We start from the raw sequence: 12,977 nt of genomic DNA on the forward strand, positions 1-12,977 counted from the left end.
TGTTCCCTCTCACTACAGGAAATTCACAATTGAGGATAGGAAGGTGGTATTAACCCAACCTATTCGAGAGAGAAAGGAGAACGAATCTTATGATGGACCGGAGGATGCAAAAAAAGTTGATTTAGCAGCTCCAGGTGAGCCACCTAGACCGGTGTACATAGCCACAGATTTGTCTCCAAGCGAGGAAGAGAGACTTTTGAGTCTTCTCAGAGAGTACAGGGATGTGTTTGCATGGTCTTATAAGGACTTAAAGGGAGTTGACCCATCGATATGCCAACACTCAATCCCACTGAAACAAGACGCAAAGCCTAGCAGACAGAGACCATACACATATAATGATACTTTTGCTAAGCGAATCAAAGAAGAGATAGATAAGCTAATGGAAGCTGAATTCATATACGAGATTGAACACACTGATTGGGTATCTCCGATTGTGGTAGTACCTAAGAAGAACGGAAAACTCCGAGTGTGTGTCAACTTAAAGAAAGTGAATGCTGCAACAATCAGGGACAATTATCCCCTGCCGATAACTGATCATGTTCTAGAGCGTGTATCAGGGAAAACAGCATACTCCTTTCTTGATGGTTTTTCAGGATATAACCAGCTAGCCATAGCATTGGAAGATCAACATAAAACAGCTTTTGCAACGGAGTGGGGAATTTATGCTTATCGGGTTATGCCTTTTGGTCTAACCAATGCTCCCGCAACCTTCCAGAGGCTGATGACTCATGCTTTCAAAGAATACTTAAGGCTGTTTCTAGAAATCTACATGGATGACTTATGTGTACATTCTCTTTTGAGAGATGAGCATTAGAACACCTAAGAAAAGTATTTGAGAAATGTAGGACATATCGCATTTGTCTCAATCCTGAGAAATGTGTGTTTATGGTCCGACAGGGCAGAATTCTGGGACATATTGTCTCACAAAACGGAATATCCACGGATTTAGAGAAGATAAAAGTTATAGTGGATATGCCTAGACCAACCAATGCGAAACAAGTACAGAGCTTTATGGGACATTGTGGATATTATAGACGATTCATTTACATGTACGCTATAATAGGCCAACCACTTTACAGGCTAATAGTGAACTTTGAATGGACAGAGGAGTGTGAGGAATCGTTCAAGAAATTGAAAGAGGCACTCATTACTGCTCCAGTCTTGAAATCACCAGATTGGGAGAAGATATTCCATGTGCATATAGATGCTTCTGCATATGCAATAGGATGCATTCTGGCTCAGCCAGAAGAAGGAAACATGGATTTTCCTATCTGTTACGCCAGTCGACAGCTCAACCATGCAGAGAAGAATTACACCACAACAGAGCGAGAAGGATTAGGGATGATATATGCTGTGAAGAAATTTCGGCATTATCTTCTAGCCAACAAGTTTGTGTTTTTTACGGATCACCAAGCCTTGCTCTACCTAGTGAATAAACCATGCAATACCGGGAGAATAGTGAGATGGTTCATTATCTTACTGGAATTCGACTTCACGGTAGTAGTAAAGAAAGGAAAAACACATCTTAGAGCTGATCATCTTTCGCGATTGACAATGGAGAAGACCCTATAGGAGTAGATGACGACATGCCAGACGCGTACTTGTTTAACATAGAAATGATACCGAGTGGTCTCAAAATGTCGTTAACCTATTAACCTATGGAGGGGAGTTCGATAGAAGAGAATACAACTTGAAACATATTGCTATTCAGCAATCCAAGAATCTTCAATTGATTGCAGGAAGGTTGTATCAATTGGGAAATGATCATGTTTTACGACTATGCATCAATCCTGAGGAATATAGTATATATCTGCTCGAAGCACATGTTCAGGAATGTGCATTTCATTGTTCAAGAAGGAACACATATAGGAATTTGTTACAATTGGGAGTCTATTGGCCAGGAATGAAAGAAAGCGTACATGAATATGTCACTGTATGTATTGTATGTTCATCAAAACCGCCAGCCGAGTATTCGACATTATATCAGATAATGATCGCTCCAGAATGGAGTCAGTATATTGTTGAATATCTCACAAATAGAACTTTCCCAGAAGGAACGTCAAAAGCTCGTCAGAAATCTGTAGAGACAGAAGCTAGAGATTACGCTTTATTAGGACATCAACTCTATAAGAGAGGTAAAGACAACCAGCTCAGGATTTGCGCATCAGAGTCTGAGTATGTGATAATCCTGGAGCAAGCTCATGGAGGAGTAGGTGGAGGCCATTTCTCAGGTGATAAGACAGCAAAACTTGTCTTAGCCGCAGGAATATGGTGGCCAACATTACATATGGACGCTGAGGAATACGTTAAAAGGTGTGATGACTGTCAGCGGACCAAAGTACCACTTAAAAGAGATGATATGCCGCTTAGACCAATGATTGGGGCAAGAGCTTTTGCAAAATGGGGGATTGATTATGTCGGACCCATTTCACCTCCTGCATATAAGACTCATGCACAATACATCATTGTGGCTACAGACTATCTAACAAAGTGGGTCGAAGCAAAGGCAACTCAAAAAGCAGATGCCAGGACCACGGCACAATTTCTATATGAATACGTCTTTGTACGATATGGATTGCCAATAGAAATTGTGAGTGATCGAGGCACACATTTCATAAATGGAGTGATAGAGATCCTTCTAGATGAATTCATGGTAATCCATAGGAAATCAGCCCCGTATCATCCACAAGCAAACGGACAAGCTGAAGCAACAAACAAAACCATATGTACGGTCCTTACGAAGATTGTATCTAAGTCGAGAACTGACTGGGACCAGAAGTTGCATTCAACATTATGGGCATATAGGGTAGCATATAAAACATCCATAGGAACGACCCCATATAACATGGTTTTTGGGCTAAATGCTATCTTACCAATAGAATTCTTGATTTCAACCTTAAGGGTGGCTAAGGATCTAGAGTGGACAGGGCACGAGCTCTCTGATAGAATAGATGACCTGGAAAAGCTAGATGAGCTTCGCCTAAAAGCAGTAGCTTCCATCTACGCTCAAAAAAGGCGACAAAAGGAATTTTTTGATAAGCATGTGCGGACTAAAGAGTTTAAAGTTGGGGACTATGTCCTAGTTTACACTCTGAAACAGCATGCTAAAAGCTTAAAAAGCGAGGGATGGGACCTCTGGTGATTAAAGATCTATCACCAAGTGGAGCCGTCAAGCTTGCTACATTAGACGGAGAAGAAATGCCCAATTGGATTAGTGGATGCAGAGTGAAAAAGTATCTGTTGCCGCTAACACAAGACATGCTTCTCAAAATACATCAAGAAAAGCTGCGTGTCCAGAAAAAGAAAAAGATTGAGGAGGAAGCGCAAGCCGAGGCGAAGGAAAGAATGGAGAAAAGAAGACTACTACGTCAGAAACAGCGCAATGAAGGAGCAATACGAATAAACGCAGTCAGTATAACAGAAATGGATAATGACAAAGAAGAACCCATCATTGAATGCAAAGTAGGACCAACCAAATCAAAGCCAGAGCACTATTGGATTCAGGAGCTCAAGCTAACCTACTTTCACTCAGTTTGTATAGACAATTGACAAATGACACTAAATTACAAACTGCCAAGCAAGAGTTAAAGAGTTACTCTGAGAATTCAATCAAAACTGTCGGATGCACAGTTTTACATATACAGATTAACCAATATGTGTATCCTCATATGTTTTACGTGGTTGAAGACCAAGCTACACAACATCCATTATTGCTAGGACAACCATGGCAGAAGCAATACAATGCAATGATTGACTGGAGTTCTAAATCAGTGCTTATCAAATACGAAGGTGAAAGTCAATCAGTTAAGTTCACCAAAGGAGCAGAGCCAACTCCAAAGGAAGAATCCACGGACAAGGGCAAACAACAACCAGAGAAAAAGAAGAAGCAATGGCAACCAAAAGTTTCTATACAACCGGATTACTCTTCGACGAGGAATTCTCAACAGTGGATAAGGAAGACAAGCAATAATATAACAGCTCAACCTTGGAAAAAAACGGAGTCAAAGTTGGTATGGAGACCAAAAAAGGCTGTGCCAGAGAACAAAAGGTGGAAAACAGAGTCTTCAATACCAGACAACAGAGTGATCCCCGACAATCAAGGACAGTGAAACAGATCTGGATTCCAAAGAAGTTCATGACGGCACAAAGCTATAGCAAGCAAATTTGGATCCCAAAGATTTGTAAACAGGAACTCCCTTCCATACAATCAACGGAAACTCCTAGGTATTTCAAGGCGAGGAAATCAACACACAGAACAAAGCAGGTTTGGGTCGCAAAGAGTTTGTGGCAAGCACAAGCAAAGCGGAAGCAGATTTGGATTGTGAAAAAAGACAACAAGGTAACGAAGAATCCATCTACTGATTCTACTACCGAAGTGCCAAAACCAACCCAAAACCCGACCACCAATCCTTCAATCAAACAAAGAGCAGCTTTATTGGAAAGACTGTTGTATCATCGCTCTACAATTGCATTGGAAACTTATGACCAAAACAACTACAATGCTTCACCCACAGACACTTCATAGTCGTCCGGGAGGACTCAGACTAGGAGGGGGGAGGTATACAGGAGTTACAAAGCAACTACAAGCGGAAAAAAAAAAAAAACAAAGAAAAACAAAAATTATATTACAAGGGCAGTGTCTTACATGATTTTGCAATTTTTATGTTTGATTGCGGATATTGATAATATTTATGCCCTTATATACCTTGTTTTGCAACAAGAAGAGATCAAATGATGAATTTGGGTCTCTAGATGTGTAAATATCACTAAATAAGAGTGTTTTTGGAGCTAAAAAGTGGAAAAAGTGGTAATCCAAGTCCAAAAATCACAAAGAAGTGTATATTCATATACACAGGGTTACCAGCTATTTATCGTGTATGTTTGGAATTTTTTGGCTTCAATTTGCTATTTTCCTTTATTTTTTATGATTTTCTTAATAAAAATAAAAGAAAAATAAAAAAGCAGGTGAAATGAGATCGGAAAAAAGAAAAGAATAGACGGTGATGATCCTAATGACAAGGGCAACCCATGGTAAAAATTGGGTACAATTCTGAAAAAGTTGCGGAAAGCCCGAAATGACAGAATTTTGGCAAAGTGGACAGATTTCTCAGAAACAGGTCAAACGGAGTCCAAATTGAGAAATTTCAAATCCTAAAGTGCATTTCACGACGAGATAGGAGCACATGTCAAATTTGGTAACAAGTGATCCGGGAAGCCCGAAGTTAAGTATTTTTCACTTCACTATCAAGCTCATTTCCACTATTACCTTCTTGGAGAGAGCAAAGAGCACACAGGAGCATCCGACCTTCTACCGCCTTCTACGACTGCTACGAGAGCTCAGAGGACACCAGACATGAGAGGTAGACTCGTTGCCATAAGCTTTTGATGCTTATCGTTAACTTTTGTCGCGAAAACTCACCAAAACCAAGAAACAAGAGCAGACGGGGAATGGGAAGAACGCTAGGTAGGGGCACAACCGCCTAACCAAACCTTGCAAGAACTTAGAGGTGGGTTACCCTAGTATAGAAGATGAGTTTCTAGCACTCAAAGCTCGAGAAAGAACGACTGGAAAAACCCTAGGTCAACAGAGCCTGCAAGAGGCAAACAGAAAAAAGTTGTCGGAACGACACAAAACTTCTCAGGAAGCTTAACAACATCGAGGGCAATGCAACCATGGAGTATCTCCGGGTTTGGATCACCAAAAGTAGGTCGGAACAACCGATTCGGCTGCGGACACACAAAGCGTCATTTTGGCATAACGGCTAAAATTGACGACCAAATGACATGAAACTTCACAAGCAGCTTCAAATATACATGGATGACTTATGTTTGCAAGCAAAACCCAAAAGAAAGCTGATTCACTTACCGATGGTGAAAAAGACGCTTTCGGGCAACCAAATGGAGAAAGATGGAGAACGGGGAGCCAAAGTCAAGTTCAACCAAATAGGTGGCTTCACAACATATCCAATGAGCTGGAAATGCAACTCTCAAGAAGAAAAGTTGAAGAAATTCAACTCCAAGGCAAAAAGACGACTTCGGAGACTGAAATGCCTATAAGGGGGCTTTTTAGCTAAACTGATGACTTTTTAAGTTGAAAACTAGTTAGCAGGGCTTAGGGCACTAGCACAAAGCATTCTTTGCACAAAAAGACCAACATTTCAAGAAAAGACATCATACGCGTATGATGTCTCACAGCATGATTTTCACATCCATTTCAACATTTGAGTGCATAGCCTCATTCCACATGTTAATCACATCCTATGAACCAAGTATCATGAGAATTGGAGTTAGAAAACCCAAGGAAAACCAAAAAGACGCAAAGTAGGCCATAAAATTGATTTTTGGTCCTAATTTTGTCAAAATAACTCCAAACTCATTGAAACTTTGTAGGATTGTTGATTAACACATCTACAAGCTATCTGGAACCAAAAAGCACCATTTTGACACAAAAGACATCATACGCGTATGATGTCTATTTGCACTTACAGAGCCAAAAATGCTCATTTGTCATCATACATCCATTATATATATCTAATACATGCTACATATGAAGTTTGGAACCATTTGGTCAAGTGGATCACCCCATTAGCCCAATTAAGAGAAAATCCTTCATACAAAGCCTATTTTTGTCCCAAATCCAACATATTCAAGTCCAAACCAAGATTTGAGTATAAACAGTCCTTCACTAGCACATGGAGAGTCCACAGAACCAATCCCATGAAAAATTGATGAAAAAGACATCATACGCGTATGATGTCTCCAGAGCCATTTTTAGCCCAAATTCTATCCAAACTTGATAAATCCACTGAATAAGCCTATCTAAAGCCAAAACCAAGCTTATAGAGAAAATTGGTCCAAAAATGCACTAAAAGACATCATACGCGTATGATGTCTCACTATGTGATTTTGGCACCTCAGGGCTTCAACCACCAAACAGAAGTGTTCTACATGCCATTTGAAAGTAATCACCAAGTTTTACCAATTTGGATCATAAAATCCATTTCCCTTTCAAAATTTTGCCAAGAGCCTGAACTGGACTAAACTGGCCAAAACTTGACCAAATGGGATCCAAACTCAAATCCAAGCATATGACACTCATGTATACACTATCAGCTACAAGCACAACCAATATGAAGTCATTCTGACACAAAAGACATCATAACGCGTATGATGTCTCAAGCCTGTTTTTGAGCCAGTTTGCATATTTTTTCACCTACATTGCATCCTTAGGCCCTGAATAGCTCATGTTTCAATTTTCAAGTCATTTGAATAGTTAAAAGCTTCATTTCGGCTTTCAGTACTAAAAAGACGCTAACTTCTAAATTGGAGTTACAGGATCCATGGATTCCGCTAAGTCATCGGCAACTAAGAGAAAAAGACCAACCATCAAGGATGCTCTTGCAGAAGCAGAACCTTTTGATATTCCAACAGAAACCCTCAAGCCAACCAAGACTTGGGTGGAGGAAGCAGTACTAGAAAAAGAGGGAATAAAGATCTACCAGGGGACTTTCAGAGATCCTCAAGGGCAATCGGTCGATGTACCTATGATCCCACGAGAATTAGTGGATTATAGCAGATCAGAGAACATCAGCAGATACCTGGAAAGGCTGACTTACACAGGTTCTTCACCTCGAGACCATCAGGTGTAGACACAAGAAGAGTGTATGAGTTGGCAACATCCATTCAGAAGGATGGGGAAAGCCACGTTGACAGCCATGGATGGAGAAACAGTTGAAGTACAGATCACTCCACAGCTCATTGCAGATGCATTGAAGCTGCACAACAAAGGGAGTTCTGTCAGAGAAAGAAGGGAGGCCATAGAGGTCTATGGATCAAAAAACAAAATACAACCTACGGAGATATGGCAGATCAACGAGCGGCAACCCTTTGCCGATTATACAACCAATTTTTCCATGTGTGCAGTAAAAGACCGCAGAAGTATACTACACCACCCCATGCCATTGCGACAACCATCACATGGGCACTGAAGAGCAACATGCCAAAAGAGGTGAATTATGCTCAATACATCCACGAGCAAGTAATCGCCATGCACAACCAGAAGCCAAAGTACATAGGAGGAGGAGAAATCCTAACAAGAATAGCTTATGAAGCTATTGGAGCTAGAGATCAAGGGCCACAGTTCCCTCCCAGAATGAGTGGCTTAGAGAAGCCGATGAGGAGGAAGAACAGCAAGAAGTATCCAAGAGGGCGTCCACAAGAGCACGCCGAAAACTAGAAATAGTTTCAGAACCTGAGGAGGCCCGTGGACGAGCCGCTCAAGAAGAAAGTGAAGAAGAAGGCCGATCCCAAGCAAACCAAAAGTCAAAAAGCCGCAAGAATGGAAAGGCTGGTGGAGCAGTTTAGAGCGGAAAGAGCTCTAAAGGGGGACTTTGAAGAAATGTGGGTGCCAGACCCCAGTAAAGTCGGAACCAGCTCAACCAGGCCACATGTTGATCAATACGATCAATATATTAGAGCTTATGAGGAGTCGGAGGCCATACTGGAGCAACAACCTGTCGAGCCTTATACTGAAGAGGAAGTACAGCTTTTAAAAGCTGAGCTGCAAAAGGACGACAAGGGGAAGAAGAAAGTAGATGAGTCTACTGAACCTCAAAAGAAAGACGGGCAAGCAAACAAAGGGAAAGCCAAGATGACTGAGGACAATCAGCCCTCTTTTACTGTTGTACCCAGCCCGAAGAAAATGGAAATTATTGTGGAGGAAACCCCAATAGAAATAGAAACAGAAGTTATGGAAAAGCCGGAGGCCGGGACCAAGGAAAAGGAGATAGATCCAGTTAAGCAAAAGAAAGATGATTATGAGGATCTGGTCGCTATCGGATACAGTGAAGAAGAGGCCCTGGAGGCAGTTTATGGGATATCCCTACGGAAGCAAGATGATCGGAAAGGGACGAAAGAAAAGACAAAGGGTACAATGGAGAGTGAAGAAAAAATGGACGAGCCGAAGCCATTGGAGGCGGTGGCAGAAAGAGCTGTCAAGTTGACAGATGAAGATGAAAAAGACATGCACATGGTGCATGAACTGCTCAGCAAGATTAAAGAAAGATCCAGGGCAAAGGAAGTAGCACTTGAGACAGCAAAACAAAAGGAAGCAGAGTTGCAGAAGAAGTTAGAGAATGCTATGACTGAATCTGAAAGTCATAAAGCATCACTCTACGACGCAGAAAACGAGAGAGACGGCTTGATACTCCAACTAGCCGAAGCTTCAAGAGAGGTAACAAGCTCACAGGAAGCAAAGGAGCGAATAGAAGATGAGCTGGAGGCAGCCAAGGATGAGCTCATTGAGCTAAGGGAAAGAGTCGAACTTCAAGAACGGACAATCATGAGACTCAGGACCACCCCTAGAGCTGGCAGAGCAGGAACAGAACAAGAGGGAGCCCTCGTACCAGCTCTGGAAGAGCAGGTCAGAAGTTTGCAAAGAGAGCTGAGGTTAGAGCAAGTACAAAGATTGCACATGGCGGAGGGATCATTGGCTGCAGAGGAGAGGCTCACATCAGAAAACCAAACACTAAGGACAGAAAATGAGGCCCTCCGCAAACAGCTCCAAGACCTCCAAGAGCAACAAAGAAGAGAAACAGAGACACCACAAGAAGAAGCAGGGAGAGCAGCCATAGAGCTACCAGAAACTGGAGAGGCAACCACAATTGAAGATCCAGCCCCAGTTCAAGAAGTGGCCTCAACTTCAGGAATCTCTGAAGAAGAAGAACAAAAGCTCCAGGACCAAATAGAAAAGTCAACAGAGGAAAGTGCCAAGGCGGAAATGGAATGGGAAAGGAGACTCCTCATCTCCATTAGACTTCAAGGTTTAGACACAAAAGTGCTCCATGAAGAGTGGATGCAACCAAGCCTGCCTTTCCCTCTGATGAAATTTGAAGTGATAAAGACGAAAAAGAGAATAGAGGAGGAGCAGTATGTCGCTCTTTACGAAGGCGACATCACAAAGGATGAACAATCAAAGAAGATTGTAGATTCTCAACCTAGATGGAGGAAAGGTTGGCTGAACAAATACCAAGCCTACCTCATCTACTTGGTAGAGGCTCCAAAGGAGATTCGGGAGGATGCAACCTTCTGCCCGGTGCCAAGAGTCAGAAGCTGGAAAGAGCATGGCAGGATTGCAGAAAAGAAGCCAAATTGGCTTAATTACCCAAGGATGCCAGGACCAAAGGAAGGAGAGAGAATAGGTAAAGCCTACATGGTGAAAACCCTAACGGGCACCATCAAACTCTTTACTGGCTCTCCTGACCTTTCGTGTCAGATGCTAAAGAAAATCTGCAAGACTCTCTTAGCATGCATTGAAGTGTTCGCGCCAGATAAAGCTACGACCTCAAGTCTACTATCGACGGCCGACACAGTGACGGATATGATGTATGATCTTTCATTGCAGCCCTCACCAAAGGTGTTACATCTCTTATACCAAAGAATTATGTTTTTGCCTAGCTTCCACATGCAAACATTCGAAGAAGCTTTCTACACCGGCTTTTTCACTCACGAAAGCAAAATATTCGGCCCAACCTTGACCATCGGCAACCTACGCTACGAATCACATTTGCAGATGCTCAAGACGACAGGACTCTATTGACCAAGCCAAAAGTCATGTCAGGGACGACATGAACGCGGAGGGGGGGAGTGTTGAGCCAGCAGAGGATCACACCCGCATTTTTGCTCACGCCCATCATTTTGTAACCATTGATTGTAATAAATGTCTTTCCGACATTAATTTTGATTTGAGCCATTCATTAAGTAACGGGACTCAATTGAGTTTCCAGCTTGTAATCCCGACGTAATTTCACCTGCTTATGTAAATAATTAGAGATGTTCTCACCTCCAAGGCTGAGGTATATAAGCCAAAGTTTTGTAACCTAAAGGGAGATTCAATTATTAATCAAGGTGAGTTTTGAGCGCTGTGACTGTGTCTGAGAGAGAGAGAGAGAGAGAGAGTCTTATCTCCTTGCTACGCGAGCTACGGAGCCGCCATTGGAGAAGCGACACCGCCATTGTGTTAGCAACGGCGAGAGCTACGCACAGATACCAAGAGTGCGCGCTATCGGCTTCTATGTGTGGTAAGTTCCTACGAGCTTCGGTGTGAGTTTTCTTCCAACTCGTGTGTCGGAATAGAGCGTGCAGCATATCTATAGAACCACAACGAGTAGAGCTACACATTCGTACCATCGGGGTCAAGTTTCGGTCACCTGTAATTTTCGGCCTGTCTTCATACGCGTTTACCGCACGGAGTGGTTATAGGTTGATTTTGCAGTTCAAGTCTTTAGGGTGTTGTTCTTACCTAGTGTATAGACTTCCCCTTGAGTTTGAGATCGATTCGATGATTCTAGATCCTGTTTCGTATAGCATTCGTTCGTAGTACGGATTTCAGTCACTTGCGTATTTTAGAACTTAGATTTGATTTCCTTGGTAGTGATTGTCATTAGAAGGTCGAGTAGGTGATTTGACACCCACCTAGTTGTTTCCATGCGCCTGCGGGTCAAGCTTCGTCCTCGTCTGACAAATTCTGTTGTTGGTTGAGTTCTCGCTATTTAGCTTCCGCTAGCGGCGTAACCGCCTTAACAGATGGCAAAAATTGTCTTAACTGCAAGAATATGGTGGCTTACATTGCATATGGATGCTGAGGAGTTTGTAAAGTGTTGTGACGCATGTCAGCGCACCAAGGTGCCAATAAAGAGAGATGAGATGCCACTACGGCCAATGATGGGAGCAAGGGCATTTGCAAAATGGGGCATTGATTTTGTGGGGCCTATTTCACGCCCTGCATATCGCACCCATACCCAATATATCATTGTCGCTACGGACTATCTCACAAAATGAGCGAAGCCAAGGAAACACAAAAAGCAGACGCAAGAACCACTGCACAATTTTTTTATGAGAATGTCTTCGTAAGATATGGGTTACCTATAGAAATTGTTAGTGACCGAGGAACACATTTTCTTAATGCAGTCATTGAATATCTGCTAGAGGAATTCATGGTCATACATAGAAAATCTGCTCCATATCATCCACATGCAAATAGACAAGATGAGGCCACAAATAAAACACTATGCATTGTTCTCACTAAAATTGTATCAGAGTCAAGGACAGTTTGGGATCAGCAGTTACACTCAACACTATGGGCATACACGGTAGCTTACAAAACATCGATAGGAACAACACCGTACAACATGGTGTTTGGGCTAAATGCTATATTACCCATAGAGTTTTTAATACCAACTCTACGAGTCGTGAAACGCTTAAAATGGATAGGGCATGAGCTCTCTTCAAGAATAGATGATCTTGAAAAGCTAGATGAACTTCGCTTACGAGCTGTAGCTTCGATCTATGCTAAAAAGAGAAGACAAAAAGAGTTTTTTGACAAGCATGTGCGCACGAAAGAGTTCAAAACAGTTGATTATGTACTTGTTTACACCTTGAAGCAATATGCCAAGAAACTTAAAAAGCGGGGGATGGGACCCTTTGTGATTAGTGACTTATCACAAAGCGGAGATGTCAAGCTTGCTACATTAGCAGGGGAAGAAATGCCAAATTGGATTAGTGGGTGTCGATTAAAAAAGTATTATTTACCACTAACACAGGATATGCTTCAACAAATCCATCAAGAAAAACAACGGATGAAGGAGAAACAGAGGGTACGAGAAGAAGCCCAAGCAGAAGCAAAGAACGCATTGCAAAAAGATGGCTTCTACGACAACGACAACAATGTGGATCACTGTTGCGAATCAATGCCATTCGACTAACGAATTTTGATGAAAACACAAGGGAGCCAATAATTGCAGTCAAAGTGGGTAGCAATCAAGTTGAATCAACGGCATTGCTTGATTCTGGAGCTCAAACACATTTGATTTCTTACAGATTATACAAACAGCTCAAGCCCACATGTCAATTACATCCTACTCCACAAGTGTTGGAAAGTAGTACATCACATTCGCTAAAATCAGTGGGTTGGACTATAT

Source organism: Adiantum capillus-veneris, chromosome 22, assembly GCF_014529385.1.
Source record: "Adiantum capillus-veneris isolate H3 chromosome 22, ASM1452938v2, whole genome shotgun sequence".
Classification (NCBI taxonomy): Eukaryota; Viridiplantae; Streptophyta; class Polypodiopsida; order Polypodiales; family Pteridaceae; genus Adiantum; species Adiantum capillus-veneris.